Here is a 14,320-nt window from a genome sequence, read left to right on the forward strand (position 1 = left end):
GGAACTGAATTAACTGATGGATCATTTATGACTATATATGTACACATGATATATAACTAATATTTAAACGACCTTCGGAAGAGTACCCGATATCCCACCAGACCACATCCAAATCGAGGAAAAGGAAACAGAGTGGATAGCCTTCCTAAGTATTTTAAACATTTCTTATATAACTATACATATAGAGGCATGCAATTTATAATATAAAAGCATAAAAGAAGTTTTGTAAAACCTTTGAAAAGTTTAATAATTAAGAATTTATGACTTGATGTCAGTTTATAAATCGGTTTGAAAGACCGTTTGACAAGACAGTTTAAGTGTGAGAAAACCTTTGTTTGAAGCACAACTATAATAGATTTAAAAAGGAAACTTACAGTTTGTAAGATAGTTTCTAAGAGTGTTTTCAACATGTAAAAACGTTTGTGAAAACTATTTGAAGTACATATGAAAATGTTCGTTTGTTCTTGTATATGAATGTATCTCCTTGAAATAGTATTTCTGATAAGTAAAAGTTCGTGATGTTCTCGTAAAACTATACCTATTATAGTTTTCTTTAAGTCTGCCTCGTTTGTATAGTAATCCCTAGTAAAATGTTCACTTGTTATGAAAAGTATAATTTTTATAGTGTCTAAGATGGACACATAAACATACAGTATAAGCAGAGTGTTTGATTTATACATATATAACAACCTTTTCATTTCAAAAGATATGATGTTATCGTGATACATTTTGCATATGAAAGTTTCCTTATAATAGTTATAAATCACATATGATTCCATTCATAAAAAGTGTATAATGAAACTTTATATAACACACGAAAATTATCGCGTGTTTTACTTGTATTCCCCCCCTTAAAAGCATATAAAAAAACATTTATAAAACATTTAAAAGTGTGGATTATAGGGGTATGAACTCACCTGATTGATTGAAGAAAGCGAGACGAAAACCAAGCAGAACTTCTACTCAAGCAAGCAGATTTCTCGGGATTCTCGGGAATCTCGGAAGCGTAAAACTTCCTTCCCAACTTGGATATGAAAACCGGGCCTTTGGGATGACTCCGAGGGTTGAAACGCAGAGCTTCGGCGCGAGAAAGGAAGGAATGGAGCAAAAATGACCGGCACCCTCGCATCCCTTTTATAGTGGCTGGAGGACCTTGGTACGCTGGGCGTACGAGAGTACGCGGGGCGTACTCATGCGTCATGCATGAGCGCATCCTCGGTCGAAGCATCGGAGCGACGTGGACGAATTGAGGCCGAGCATCCGAGTATGTTGGGCGTACGAGGGTACACTGGGCGTAACCTGGATTGGTCCGATGACTCCTCCTTCGGATAATACCGGATTTTAATTTTTATTTATATTTTAATTATTTAGTAAACTTCAAAAATTCATATCTTTCTCATATGAACTCCGTTTTCGATGTTCTTTATATCCACACGAAAGTGAGACTACGATCTACAACTTTCGTTTAGACTCTATCGGCAAATCTTGACTTTATTTTTAATATTATAATTTAATAGGTCGGAACAGGAAAAATCCGTTAAAGTTCCATAACTTCGTCATCCGACGTCCGTTTTCGTTAGACTTTTTACCGATGCGCTTCTATTGTTGAGACCTTCGATTCTCATTTAGTTTGTGTCGGCTAAAAGTCTCTCGATCTCTATCTCGAGTTTTTAGCTGTCTACTGCTATATCCGTAACTTAGAAAAATCATAACTTCCTCATACGAAGTCAGATTTGGACGTTCTTTTCATGTACGTTTACAGTTGAATGATATCTAAAACTTTCATTTAGATACCTAAGGTTAAAAATTATTGTATTGAAACTTCGCGTTTTACGTCTATCAGTGTTGCCGGTTTTGCCGAGAATCTTCGGTCGGTCATAACTTCTTCGTTACAACTCGGATTTTAGGGTTCTTTATATGTATGAAAACCTTGAAACGATTCCACCACTTTATTTAACCCAAATACAATTTTAGGAAAGTTAAATTTTTACCTATATTAGACTGGTGTTACATTTCATTGTCTCGAAATATCTGGTTGTCACACATCCAACCAGCGGCTCGGCTGTGTTCTGATGCAACGAGCTAAGGTCATCGCCTATGCCTTAAGACAGTTGAAGACTCACGTGGTCAACTACACCACACACGATCTTGTGCTAGGCGCAGTTGTGTTTGGTCTGAAAATCTGGAGACACTGCCTCTATTGTATGAAAAGCACTATCCTACAACATATTCTCGACCAGAAGGAGCTCAACATGAGAAAACGACGGTGGGTCGAGCTACTTAGTGATTATGAATGTGAAATTCATTATCATCCTGACAAGGCCAACGTAGTAGCGGACACCCTAAGTGGGAAAGAATATTCTAGTCGAAGAGTCAAATCATTGACCATGACTATCCATTCGCACCTGTCCACGCAAATTGAAGAGGCTCAACTAGAAGCCTTGAAACCCAAAAATGTGGTAGGTGAATCCCCGAGAGGGATGGATAAGAACTTGGAAGTCAAGGGTGGCGGAGCCTTATATCTCATGAACCGGATCTGGACATCGAAACACGGTGGCTTCAGAGACTTGGTCATGACCGAAGCGCACAACACTCGTTATTCCATCCACCCAGGTTCATATAAGATGTATCTGGATCGTAAAAAGTTATACTGGTGGCCTAACATGAAAGCAAAGATTGCTACCTTCGTAAGTAAATTCCTTACCTGCACGAAGGTTAAGGCCGAGTACCAGAAATCCTCAGGTCTACCACAACAACCAGAGATACCGGAATGGAAGTGGGAGCGGATCACAATGGACTTCAGAACAAAGTTTCCAAAGACAATGGGTGGTCTCGATACCATATGGGTGATCATTGACAGGTTAACCAAGTCCGCACACTTCCTACCCATCAAAGAAACTGACAAGATGGAGAAGCTCACAAGAACATACATTCGGGAGATCGTACGACTACATGGTGTTCCTATATCTATTATCTCCGATGGAGATAGTAGATTCCCTTTGAGGTTCTAGCAATCTCTACAAAGTTCCCTAGGAACGAGGCTGGACATGAGTACAGCCTACCATCCACAGACTGACGGACAAAGTGAGAGAACTATCCAAACCTTGGAGGATATGTTGCGATCCTGTGTGATTGAATTTGGGAAGGCATGGGATACTCATTAACCCCTTTTCGAGTTTTCCTACAACAATAGTTATCACACGAGCATAAAGGCTGCTCCATTCGAGGCCCTCTATAGCCGGAAGTGCAGATCCCCTCTGTGCTGGGCTAAGGTGGGTGACACCCAGTTAGCTAAAGGACGAGTTCCTGACAGCACTCTCACATGTCCGGAAATCATTCGGGAAACGACAGAGAAGATCGTTCAGATTCGTGAACGATTGAAAGCCTCTAGAGACCGACAGAAAAACTACGCAGACAAACGAAGGAAACCTTTGGAATTCCAGGTGGGAGACCGCGTTCTTTTGAAAGTCTCACCCTGGAAGGGCCTTATACGCATCGGAAAGCGTGGGAAGCTCAATCCAAGATACATAGGGCCTTTCGAGATTCTCGCTAGAATCGACCCTGTAGCTTACAAACTCAACCTACCCTGCGAAGTTAGTAACATACATTCTACTTTCCATGTCATGAACATGAAAAAGTGCCTATCCGACGAGACTCTTGTAATACCACTCGACGAGATCGAGATCAACGAGAGCCTCAACTTCGTGGAAGAACCTGTAGAGATCAGGGACCGAGAGGTCAAGCAAACAAAGAAAAGTTGTATCCTGATAGTTAAGGTTCACTGGAACGCCAAGCGAGGACCTGAATTCACTTGGGAGCACGAGGATCAAATGAAATTGAAATATCCTCATCTTTTCACTTAGTTATTTGTAACTACTTAATTGCTTAAACTCTAATTTCGGGACGAAATTCTCTCTAACGGGGGGATGATGTGACAACCCGAAATTTCTATCTTGTATAAACCATTCACCTCAATCAAAGTCAGACTTGTTTCTGCTAACTTTTAGCACTGTTTAGAGTATGTTTGAGCATTTTGAGCTTAGTACACCAAAGAAATGTCTGAAAGGAAGTGCCAATTGAAGTTTTACCCCATCAAGCAAGCCATAAACCCTCAAATGAGGAGTTTACGGCCAGGAACCATGAGTTTACGGCCGTAAACTCATGGTGGCCGTAAACTCCATGCTGTATATATGGTCCTTAGTCATTTTTCAATCACTTTGCTCATTTCCATGCCAAGAAATCGGATTCTCTCTCAACATTCATCAAGTGTTCTTCAAAATCTTCTTAAATGTAAGTGTTTCCATCCTTGATTTGTTATTACATGGCTATATCTAGTGATGAATCCTTGTTTCATTCCACAAATTTCTTCTTTTGGGTCTAGATCTTCAAGATCCTCAAGAACATCAAGACCACTTAAGTATTTTGAGCCGAGAACACCCTCATTTGCCTTCAAATCGTAAGTACACTACCTTTAGCTTGTTGTATACTTGAATCACTTGATAAAAATTTGAAAGCGTCAAGAAATCAAGAACAAAAGGGTGTTTACGTCCAAGACAATCTCCCTTGGCCGTAAACCCTAATAAGTGGTGCAATAGTGCCACTACTCCTTCCTAAGCCTTGGACTTAAGTTTAGAACACTTCAAGGAAGAACATAGGACCTTAACACACAAAATGGTACAAGATACCATGATTTTATAGCCGTAAACTCATTGGGCCGTAAACCCATGGGTCGTAAACTCATGGGGGTTTTACCATTGGGCCGTAAACTCCTATGTGAAGCCCTACACCCCTTAGATGCAACCCTTTTGTACTTCTAGCACTTGAATCTAAGTGTTATCCATTTCCTAGGATGTCTTTACTTGCATAATTAGTTGTCTAAACACTAATTGTATACATATATGTATCATTGTAAGATAAATAGGATCCATGTGTGTGCTCAAGTCTTCACTTGACACTTAGCATCCTATACCACTCGTTCATCCAAACCACTCAGTACAGGTGAGTTCATACCCCTTAATCAACCTTTTAAATGATTTTAAATGCTTTTATGTGGGGGGAGGGGGGAATACAAGTTGAAACATTATAGTTATTATATCAATGACATGTAATTAATAACTATCAAACAAATGGATTTACTATACTTTTAACTGTTTTATCAAACAAACTACTTCAAGATATTAATCAAACTCTTTTACATGTCAAACTCTTTATCAAATTTATTCTTATATGCCAAACCTTTTCTTTTAACTCTTTCAAACTTATATGTTGTCAAAACCATGTCTAATGCATATATAGTTATGTAAGTAAGGTTTGAAGGACTTAGGACTGATAACTCACTTTATTTCCTGTTCCTTGTTTGGTTGTGGACTTAGAGTACCATGCTGTTTGTCTGAGTGTCATTTGATCCTTAGTTATATATTATGTATATATGTATAGACATAAAAGCTTTTATCTCAGTTCAACACACTCATTCATACAAACAACTCTACTAGTAAATTATAATAGGTATAGTTTAGGAAGTCACTATTCACTATTTCTAGTAAATGAAACATACAAAGAGTCAGTTCATACATGAGTCAATATTTACTATAAAGAGAAACGATAGAGAATACTATAATGAGAAACAATACTTACTTTAAAGAGAAACAAATAGAGAATACTATAACGAGAAACAATACATACTATACACCATACAAGAGAACATACTATGATGAGAAACAAAGAGAACATACTACATACTAGACAAAGAGAACATACACTACACTATTACATACAATACATATAAAAGAAATGCTATAACATAAATATGAGTCACTACTTCGGGGCATGGCATCACTGTTATGGCTTGTTTTTGATGGGTTTTGGTCCTAAGAACATCCTATGTGCTCATACAAACCCTAATGCTTGGATCTAGGTTTCTCTATTGTACATGCAAGTTATCCAAGACTATAAACCCTAATTCTAGCATACAAGTAATCATATTAACATGAGAATAGGTTTATAATATTACCTTGATTGTTATGTAGCAATAACAATCCCAAATATCCTTGTATTGACTTTGGAAGGCTTAGAGTCACAAGTGTCACTCCTCTAATGGTTCACAAACACCATAAGCAAGAGGATGAAGAGGAGAGAGGATGGAGGCTGCCCTAAAACGTGTGAAACCCTAGGATAAGTCTTAGCCACGTTTTTGGTCATAAGGGATCTCTTTATATAGGAGGCAATTAGGGTTATCTAACAAGGAAACCCTAATTTGGATGCTTAAGCCCTAAGCAACCCATGGAGCCCTTTCCTTAAGGCCTTGGATGATTTCATATGGGCTTCCCCCATAGAATTCGTCCACCTTATAATAAAAGGCAATCCATGGCCCAAATTGCAATTATCTTATAATTACAATTCCAGTCCCTTAAGTTTAATTAATCACTTTTAGTCACAAAACTAATTACCAATTAATTATTGACTAATATTAATTAAACAATATGATTTATCCTTTAATATATTATTCCCATAATATATTAATAAATCATATTTAATCCTTTCTCTCCATAATTCATCCTATCAAGTTGCTTTGGTGAAGGCAACCCAAAAGGACCATGCACCATCGGGTCAAGTATATACCAAAATAGTTATGGACTTAGACACTAGTGCGTTTACATATTATCAATGTGCAACCGATTTGCAAGATACAACTCACACATCTCGGTTTCAAGAATATAAGATGTTATCGTCTCACCAATCACTCGTGATACAATTCATGGAGTGATCCAAGTGAGCGTGGGTTTAATCCAATGCTCAAATAATATTCATAAGCACTCATGAACGTTCCAGCAAACATTTGCTTATGTCTAATACTTTTTTAGACAATTCACACACCAATTCACGACAGCCTTCATTCATACTTACTTCCAACGTATGACTAACTGTGGTCCATTTGAATAATTCGATTATTCTTAATAAACTCAATTATTCAGGAAGTCAAAACATGCAAATGTGAAACACAATAATAATACTAATCCCATATGGCCTCAAACCTTTGAGTATAAATAAAACACATTATATTTATCACCATATCGATTACTCATTATTTGTCATTTCGAGTAATCAACTTCTTGAATTATTACACTTGTCCCATGCTCTTAGCATGCACACAATGTTTACCTATGGTTCTTACTTTTGTGAAATAGATCAAATTGAACACATTTCCAATCATTCTCATTTCACAACTCCGAATCCTTTTTCATAAGTGTGAGAATATCAAATTCTTGTTACTTATAAAATATGCTAGATTCTAACATTCTATGCAATGATCCTTTTGTAATGTCACTGCACCAAAATCACAAAGACTATTGCCAATGAAATTACAAAGTCCTCTATCGGATATTGTTACAATACAATTCCTTAGATATGATGTCTCTCACTCAAAGTACTTTCCTTTGAACATCCTTTTGCATAAAAGTTTCTAATCTAGACATAGATTTTCAATATTCAATTCCCAATATGGATACTCTTCCATATTTTCCATATGACAACTTATTCTTAATAGAATCTTATCTATTCGTAATAATGTCGATATTGTCCATCCAATATGGAAACATTTCCATATTTTCCATATGACAACTTATTCTTAATAGAATCTTTTCTATTCATAATAATGTCGATATGGTCCATCCAATACCATGCTTCCAACTACTCACAAGCGACCAATCCTCGTCGAACTTTGGATTGTCCTTTGATAGTTGTTTAATTATTTTAGTCAAAACCGATTCTAGTCCCTTTTCCCTCTAAATGCGCTAGACATTTGGAAAATTTTACAATGGTCAAACATTAAAGAATTTGCAATCGATCCTATACCCGAAGCGTATGGGACACGACACACAATGTTTTATTTGCTATGTTCTCAAAATTCGAATTCTGAAGAGGAATACCGTAATCATAATCGAAAATTTAAGAACACACTATGTACCTTTGGCTAAATTTATTAACATTTCTCAACCTAATCCTTTAGATTTGAAAATGAAGCATAATATTCTCTCCCTTAATTATAGCAAAACAACTTTACAAACCTTACGATTTTGCAAGGTATAACTCTTGTTTTCTATAATTGATATTGCCAACTTGCAATACGTGCCTTAATAATCATACAATCATAACATTTATGCTCCCACTATCATGATGATTATTATAAACATAACACTTATGGTCCCACTAGCTTCGACATGTATTCAGAAACAGCTTAACTTTCAGAAAAACAATACTTATTGAATTTCTTAAGTTCATGTTTCTAATACTTAGTGCTCTTTTATCAATGCTTCTTGAACTTATACACCTTTGCCTTAGATAGTTCATATGTGTGTCTAAACAATTAAGACTAGTTGCCAAACCTCACAATTCAAATCATGGAAAGGGATACCTTAACCATAATCGAATTTGAGAATGCAATTTTACAATCACTATCTTCTTAAAATCTTTCTTAGTGAAAGCATTTCCTCACAATCGTTTTCATGAAGGAGGAAATCTTATGACACTTAGATTTAAACGGTGTATTTGTTCCTATCCATGTGAATTTGTCAAAACCAAAGTTGACGACAAATTCAAACTCATATGGATCGAACTTTCTTGATCTCGATTTCTTTCCTTTATGGTAACACGATATGTTGTAAACCTCAACTCGTGTGCTAGTGATGATCGATAAGGTCTATTTGATTTGTTCTTGAAACCTTTCAAGACCAATAAGACTCCCACTAACTCCTTGACATATAAGAATCTCTTGTCAATAAACATTTCTTGACAAACAAATATTCAAGAGTTAGTGTAGTTTTTATCAAAACACTTCATAAATTGGTCCTAGTTGGTCTTTGTCTTATCCAAGACATCACAACTTTCCACATTTGATGAATGTTATAAACCTTCTTAATACTTTTCCACTCAATGTAACAATCTTAACTCTAAGACTTGTTTTGGAACGAAGTATGATTGACTTCTTGATTTAACCATTTCTTCAATCCTTGTTTCCTCTTCTTAAACATACAATTGTACTAAGACTCACTTAGAGGATCAATTGAGATATGGTTCTTAATCATTAAGACCTATCATAAAGCATAAAAGGTACTCTCCCTTCTTCTTAAAATAGAGAAACTTTTATCTTTCTGCCTACTTGATTCTTCTTATTCGTTCTGCTATTGATTTAAAAATTTTCAATCAATACAGAATTACACTTAATCTTGTAAGTGTAATCATATTTACTAAACCTTTAGTAAATCATGACAAATATCTTGTTACTCTTATGGTAGACTTGATCAACACACTACTTTGTGTACTCGATCTCCTAGTCCTTCACTTGACACTTTGTCAATGAATTAGTCTAATTTCCAAATATGAAGTTTCTCATTCATCGTGCAACCAAGTTGCATGATTCCAAGTTTCTGTCCAATTGAAACTTGGGCGGTGAGAAACTCTCCCTATTTGGTAAATTCTCGACATTTCCACAAATAATATAATTAAGAATCAAATCCATTATTGCTAATAATAGAAACATTCAAACACCAATTTTTCACATACGCCATTGCAAGGATAAAATCAAAATTTTTTTATTGCGGAAAAATTTGTCCTTACAATGCAATTCATTGAAAAACTATGCTAATATTTATTTCTTAGCAATCTAATTCTAACTCTAAGTAGTAGCTCAAGAATCTAATCTTCGAGAAATGCGATCGAAATCCATTCCTTCACGGTTAGATTCTGCTCACTTCTTCCCTTAAGCTTCCTTTCTTTTCTTCGATCCTACAAAACATCAATTGTAATCTTATTACATTATGTATTAAAAATCTAGAATAGAAGCTTAAAAGAGTTAGTGGATTTTCCCTATATTAGAACCATACGTTTCGACTCTCCCATCTCTTAGATCTCTTAGGTAAATGGTGCAGCTTCGTCTCCAATGCCCTTTCTCTTAGCAATAAAAGCAAATTGACTCTTTTGGAGCATGACATGGAACTACTTTAGACGTTGCCTTTCTCTTATGATCAAACTTTTCGATCATAGCATGTCTTTCGTTGCCATTGTCTATATCCATAGAGGTCTCGAAGGCAGATTCACCAATCAACTTTGCTTTTCTATTGCGCCAAACCATTGCTGATTCAGCAGCAATAAGCATATAGGTGAGATCTATAAGGGTCGCGTCGCGGTTCATCATATAGTACTCTCTTATGAAGTCACTATATGAGTTAGGAAGTGACTGAAGAACCCAATCAACAGCCCTCTCCTCACAGACAACGGATCCCATTATTCTTAACCTATCAATGTGTGACTTCATCCCTAGGACGTGTGCACACACTGACTTTCCTTCTTTATGTTTACTTGCCAAAAGGGCTTGAGTGAACTTGAACTTTTCAAGCCTTCGGACTTGTGGGTTAGGGAGAATAATTGGAGGAGGTGGAGGAAGTGAAGCATGATTTCTTGTTCCTCGATCGAATCGTGGAATATCATCTTCATGTGGAAAGCTTGTTGCACGGGATTTGGGAAGACCATAGTTGTCAAACTTTGACATCTACAAAACGGGAGAAAACGAATTCAAGTTAGTTGATTGATTGAGTCCTTAGTAAATCACCCAAATGAAATACTAAGGCTAGGACCCAACACAATATTCTACAACTCGAGAGAGGGATGCCGTAACCTAAATTGCAGAACATTTGAAGGTAAGTGAATGACAATTCACTAATTTCCACCATGAAAAACGAAAAAGAAATTTATGTTTTAAATCTATGATAACTCCTAGATCCTATGAGATTCATTGAACATTTCAATGGCATGTTTAATCTCGATATGCCCCTCTTGTTTGTGACTGGGATGCCGAGGATCACAAAGCGGGTGTGAATAACCATGCAAACTACATGGTGCCCTCACATGTTACAGTCACCCATTCGATGTGCCGGTAAACCACACACGCTCCACCGAACTATGACAAACATTGAGTCACCCTTTGCTACCTTTGCTTAGAACCATTTAGTGTGCCGGTAAACCACACACGCTCCACTAACGTCTTTGCAAGGGCACAAAGTGTAATTTCATGGAATTGCATCATTTCACTTTTGCCTAAGTAACTAATATTGGGAATTTTATGAAAACATTTGGTTACTTTTATACTTCATTATACTTATAATGGAAGGTTTTGTCCCATCCTACCCATTCGGTTAACGACCCTCCACTAGTCAAGAGTGCGGTGGGTAAGAGTGGATACCCATTCAATCGCCATTTTATAGGCAATTTCCTTAAACACCCCTTATAGACCAGCTTCGTGAATGAGGCCTACTAACGGTAAGACTGACTTTTACTCATACATATATATAATGTTAGACTTTTAATGTTATATATAGTATATGGTGTATTTTATACTTTTAAAATATTAGGTGGTCAAATTTAACAATTATACTTTTAATTCAATTAAATTTTAGACCAAAAACTTTATGGATTTATTAAACCTCTTTTAATTATACACCTTAATCAATTAATAAAACCATAAGGGTGTGATTTGAACTTTTTCAAAATAATACTAGGGTCTTAGAATTTAACATTTCTAATTAAACTTTTAATCAACTTTTAAATTCCAAAACTTGAGGGCAAGTTTTGAAACATTTCAAAACATTAGCGTTTAGAATTTAAATATACATCAAAATTAAACTATTAATCAAAATTTAAATTCCAAAACTTGAGGGCAAGTTTTGAAACCTTTTTCAAAACATTAGGGTTTTAACTATTTAAATTTCAAAACAACAAAACTTTTGGGTTTAAATTTAAACTATAAAACCTAAAGGGGAAAATATGAAACAATTCATAACATAAGGATCAAATAACAAATAATCTAAATTAACATTTAATAATATAATTATCCATATTTGATTTATTTAATGATTTCTTGCAAAACAATTTACCAATTTAATCAAAATAATTAATCAATTATCACATAAGGAAACAAATATTTTATTAATTGATAAATATCTTCAATTAGATCAAGAATATAGTCAAATATATCATAAAATCGGATTAATATTGATCTAATATGATAAGGCAACTATCCTTAAGCAGAAACAGCAAGAAATCCCGGTTTTCCCTCCATCTGACCAGCCGACTCGTCGAGTTCATCATGAACTCGGCGAGTTCATCTAGAAAACTCGGCGAGTTCAGCCCCCAGAAACAAAAAATCGAATTTTTTTTTCAACATACAAAGCATCAATACAATAGAAACCAATCTAGTCTCTGATACCACTGATGGGTTGTGGTCCTAAGAACATCCTATGTGCTCATACAAACCCTAATGCTTGGATCTAGGTTTCTCTATTGTACATGCAAGTTATCCAAGACTATAAACCCTAATTCTAGCATACAAGTAATCATATTAACATGAGAATAGGTTTATAATATTACCTTGATTGTTATGTAGCAATAACAATCCCAAATCTCCTTGTATTGACTTTGGAAGGCTTAGAGTCACAAGTGTCACTCCTCTAATCGTTCACAAACACCATAAGCAAGAGGATGAAGAGGAGAGAGGATGGAGGCTGCCCTAAAACGTGTGAAACCCTAGGATAAGTCTTAGCCACGTTTTTGGTCATAAGGGATCTCTTTATATATGAGGCAATTAGGGTTATCTAACAAGGAAACCCTAATTTGGATGCTTAAGCCCTAAGCAACCCATGGAGCCCTTTCCTTAAGGCCTTGGATGATTTTATCTGGGCTTCCCCCATAGAATTCGTCCACCTTATAATAAAAAGCAATCCATGGCCCAAATTGCAATTATCTTATAATTACAATTCCAGTCCCTTAAGTTTAATTAATCTCTTTTAGTCACAAAACTAATTACCAATTAATTATTGACTAATATTAATTAAACAATATGATTTCTCCTTTAATATATTATTCCCATAATATATTAATAAATCATATTTAATCCTTTCTCTCCATAATTTATCCTATCAAGTTGCATTGGTGAAGGCAACCCAAAAGGACCATGCACCATCGGGTCAAGTACACACCAAAATAGTTATGGACTTAGACACTAATCCAACAGTTTTGTAACCAGAGTCTCTTAGAGGGAGAGCGTGAATATGTGTATATATCTATATTGTACTGACCGTCCTACACCTTTCTGCTAGCTACAGTGGGACCTGCAGGTCTACGGGTGACGAATGTCATACCATTTCGACGTCTTCGAGCGTCGTGTTTTACTAAGTCGATCAAGTATGGTTATAATCATATCACATTATACCTTAATTAACAATCGGTTTAAGGTAGTTAGTACAGCAGTAGTTACTATAATACAACACTACAATACTTTTTTTGTTTTCCCATTGCATTCACATTGTGATCTTGTCACATAAACGGTAATGTAAAAACTATATTTTGTTAATGATAGTCACATTTGGGAGAATTACATACTTTTACAAGAAACAAACATTCATAACATTTGATGCCTTGGTAGAAGGCTACTTTTAGTTGAAAATATAGGATTTCCTAGGAGATACAAACATTTACTACAAAGTTTTACAAACTTATACATCAAAAGCTTACAAACATTTTCATACAAACAGTGACACTAAAATGCTTATGAACTCACCAGCTTTAAAGCTGATAAACTCTTTCAAAATAACTTGTATTCTCAGGTCATCAGTAGACAGGTACCGATGCCAACTTTTGAGAAGATGGAGCACATTCAAGACTCATCTCTTATTTTGATTCATATTTTTGGTGTCTTATAAACTATACAGAACACACTTGTGTTAAATTATATTATTAATGCAATGGATGATGTTGTTGCTTGTTTACTATTATGCTTTGTTGTGATACTGTACATGACGTCCTCCGCCCCAGCACGTTTCCACCGTTCTGGTTTTGGGTGTGACAATGCACGTGTTTGATTGATAAATTCCTTTATTTTCCATGGAATATTGTAGACTTGATACATATGCATACGAAGCTTATAAGGCTTGTACCAACAACATAAATCACTTATACCCTCGGAACTTAATTATCCAAACACACTAAAATCCATATCATCTCAGAAAATCATACATGTAACTCCATTTTATCTCGGAAAATGCATGCATATAAGCATCGTATCACAACTCAAACAACTTGTACATTCCGAACCAACTATCCAAACACTTCTAAAAATCATATATTTTGAACTTAATATCCGATGTTCAATGTTTTACCCCACAACTATATTTTTGTCTTTTTCAAAAGGGAGAATTTCATACATGCCCTTCTTAAATATCAAAATATCATATTTACCCAACTTAATTTCTAAATATCATATTTACCCTTTATA

Source organism: Lactuca serriola, chromosome 5 (assembly GCF_051521515.1).
Source record: "Lactuca serriola cultivar US96UC23 chromosome 5, Lser_US96UC23_V15, whole genome shotgun sequence".
Lineage (NCBI taxonomy): Eukaryota > Viridiplantae > Streptophyta > Magnoliopsida > Asterales > Asteraceae > Lactuca > Lactuca serriola.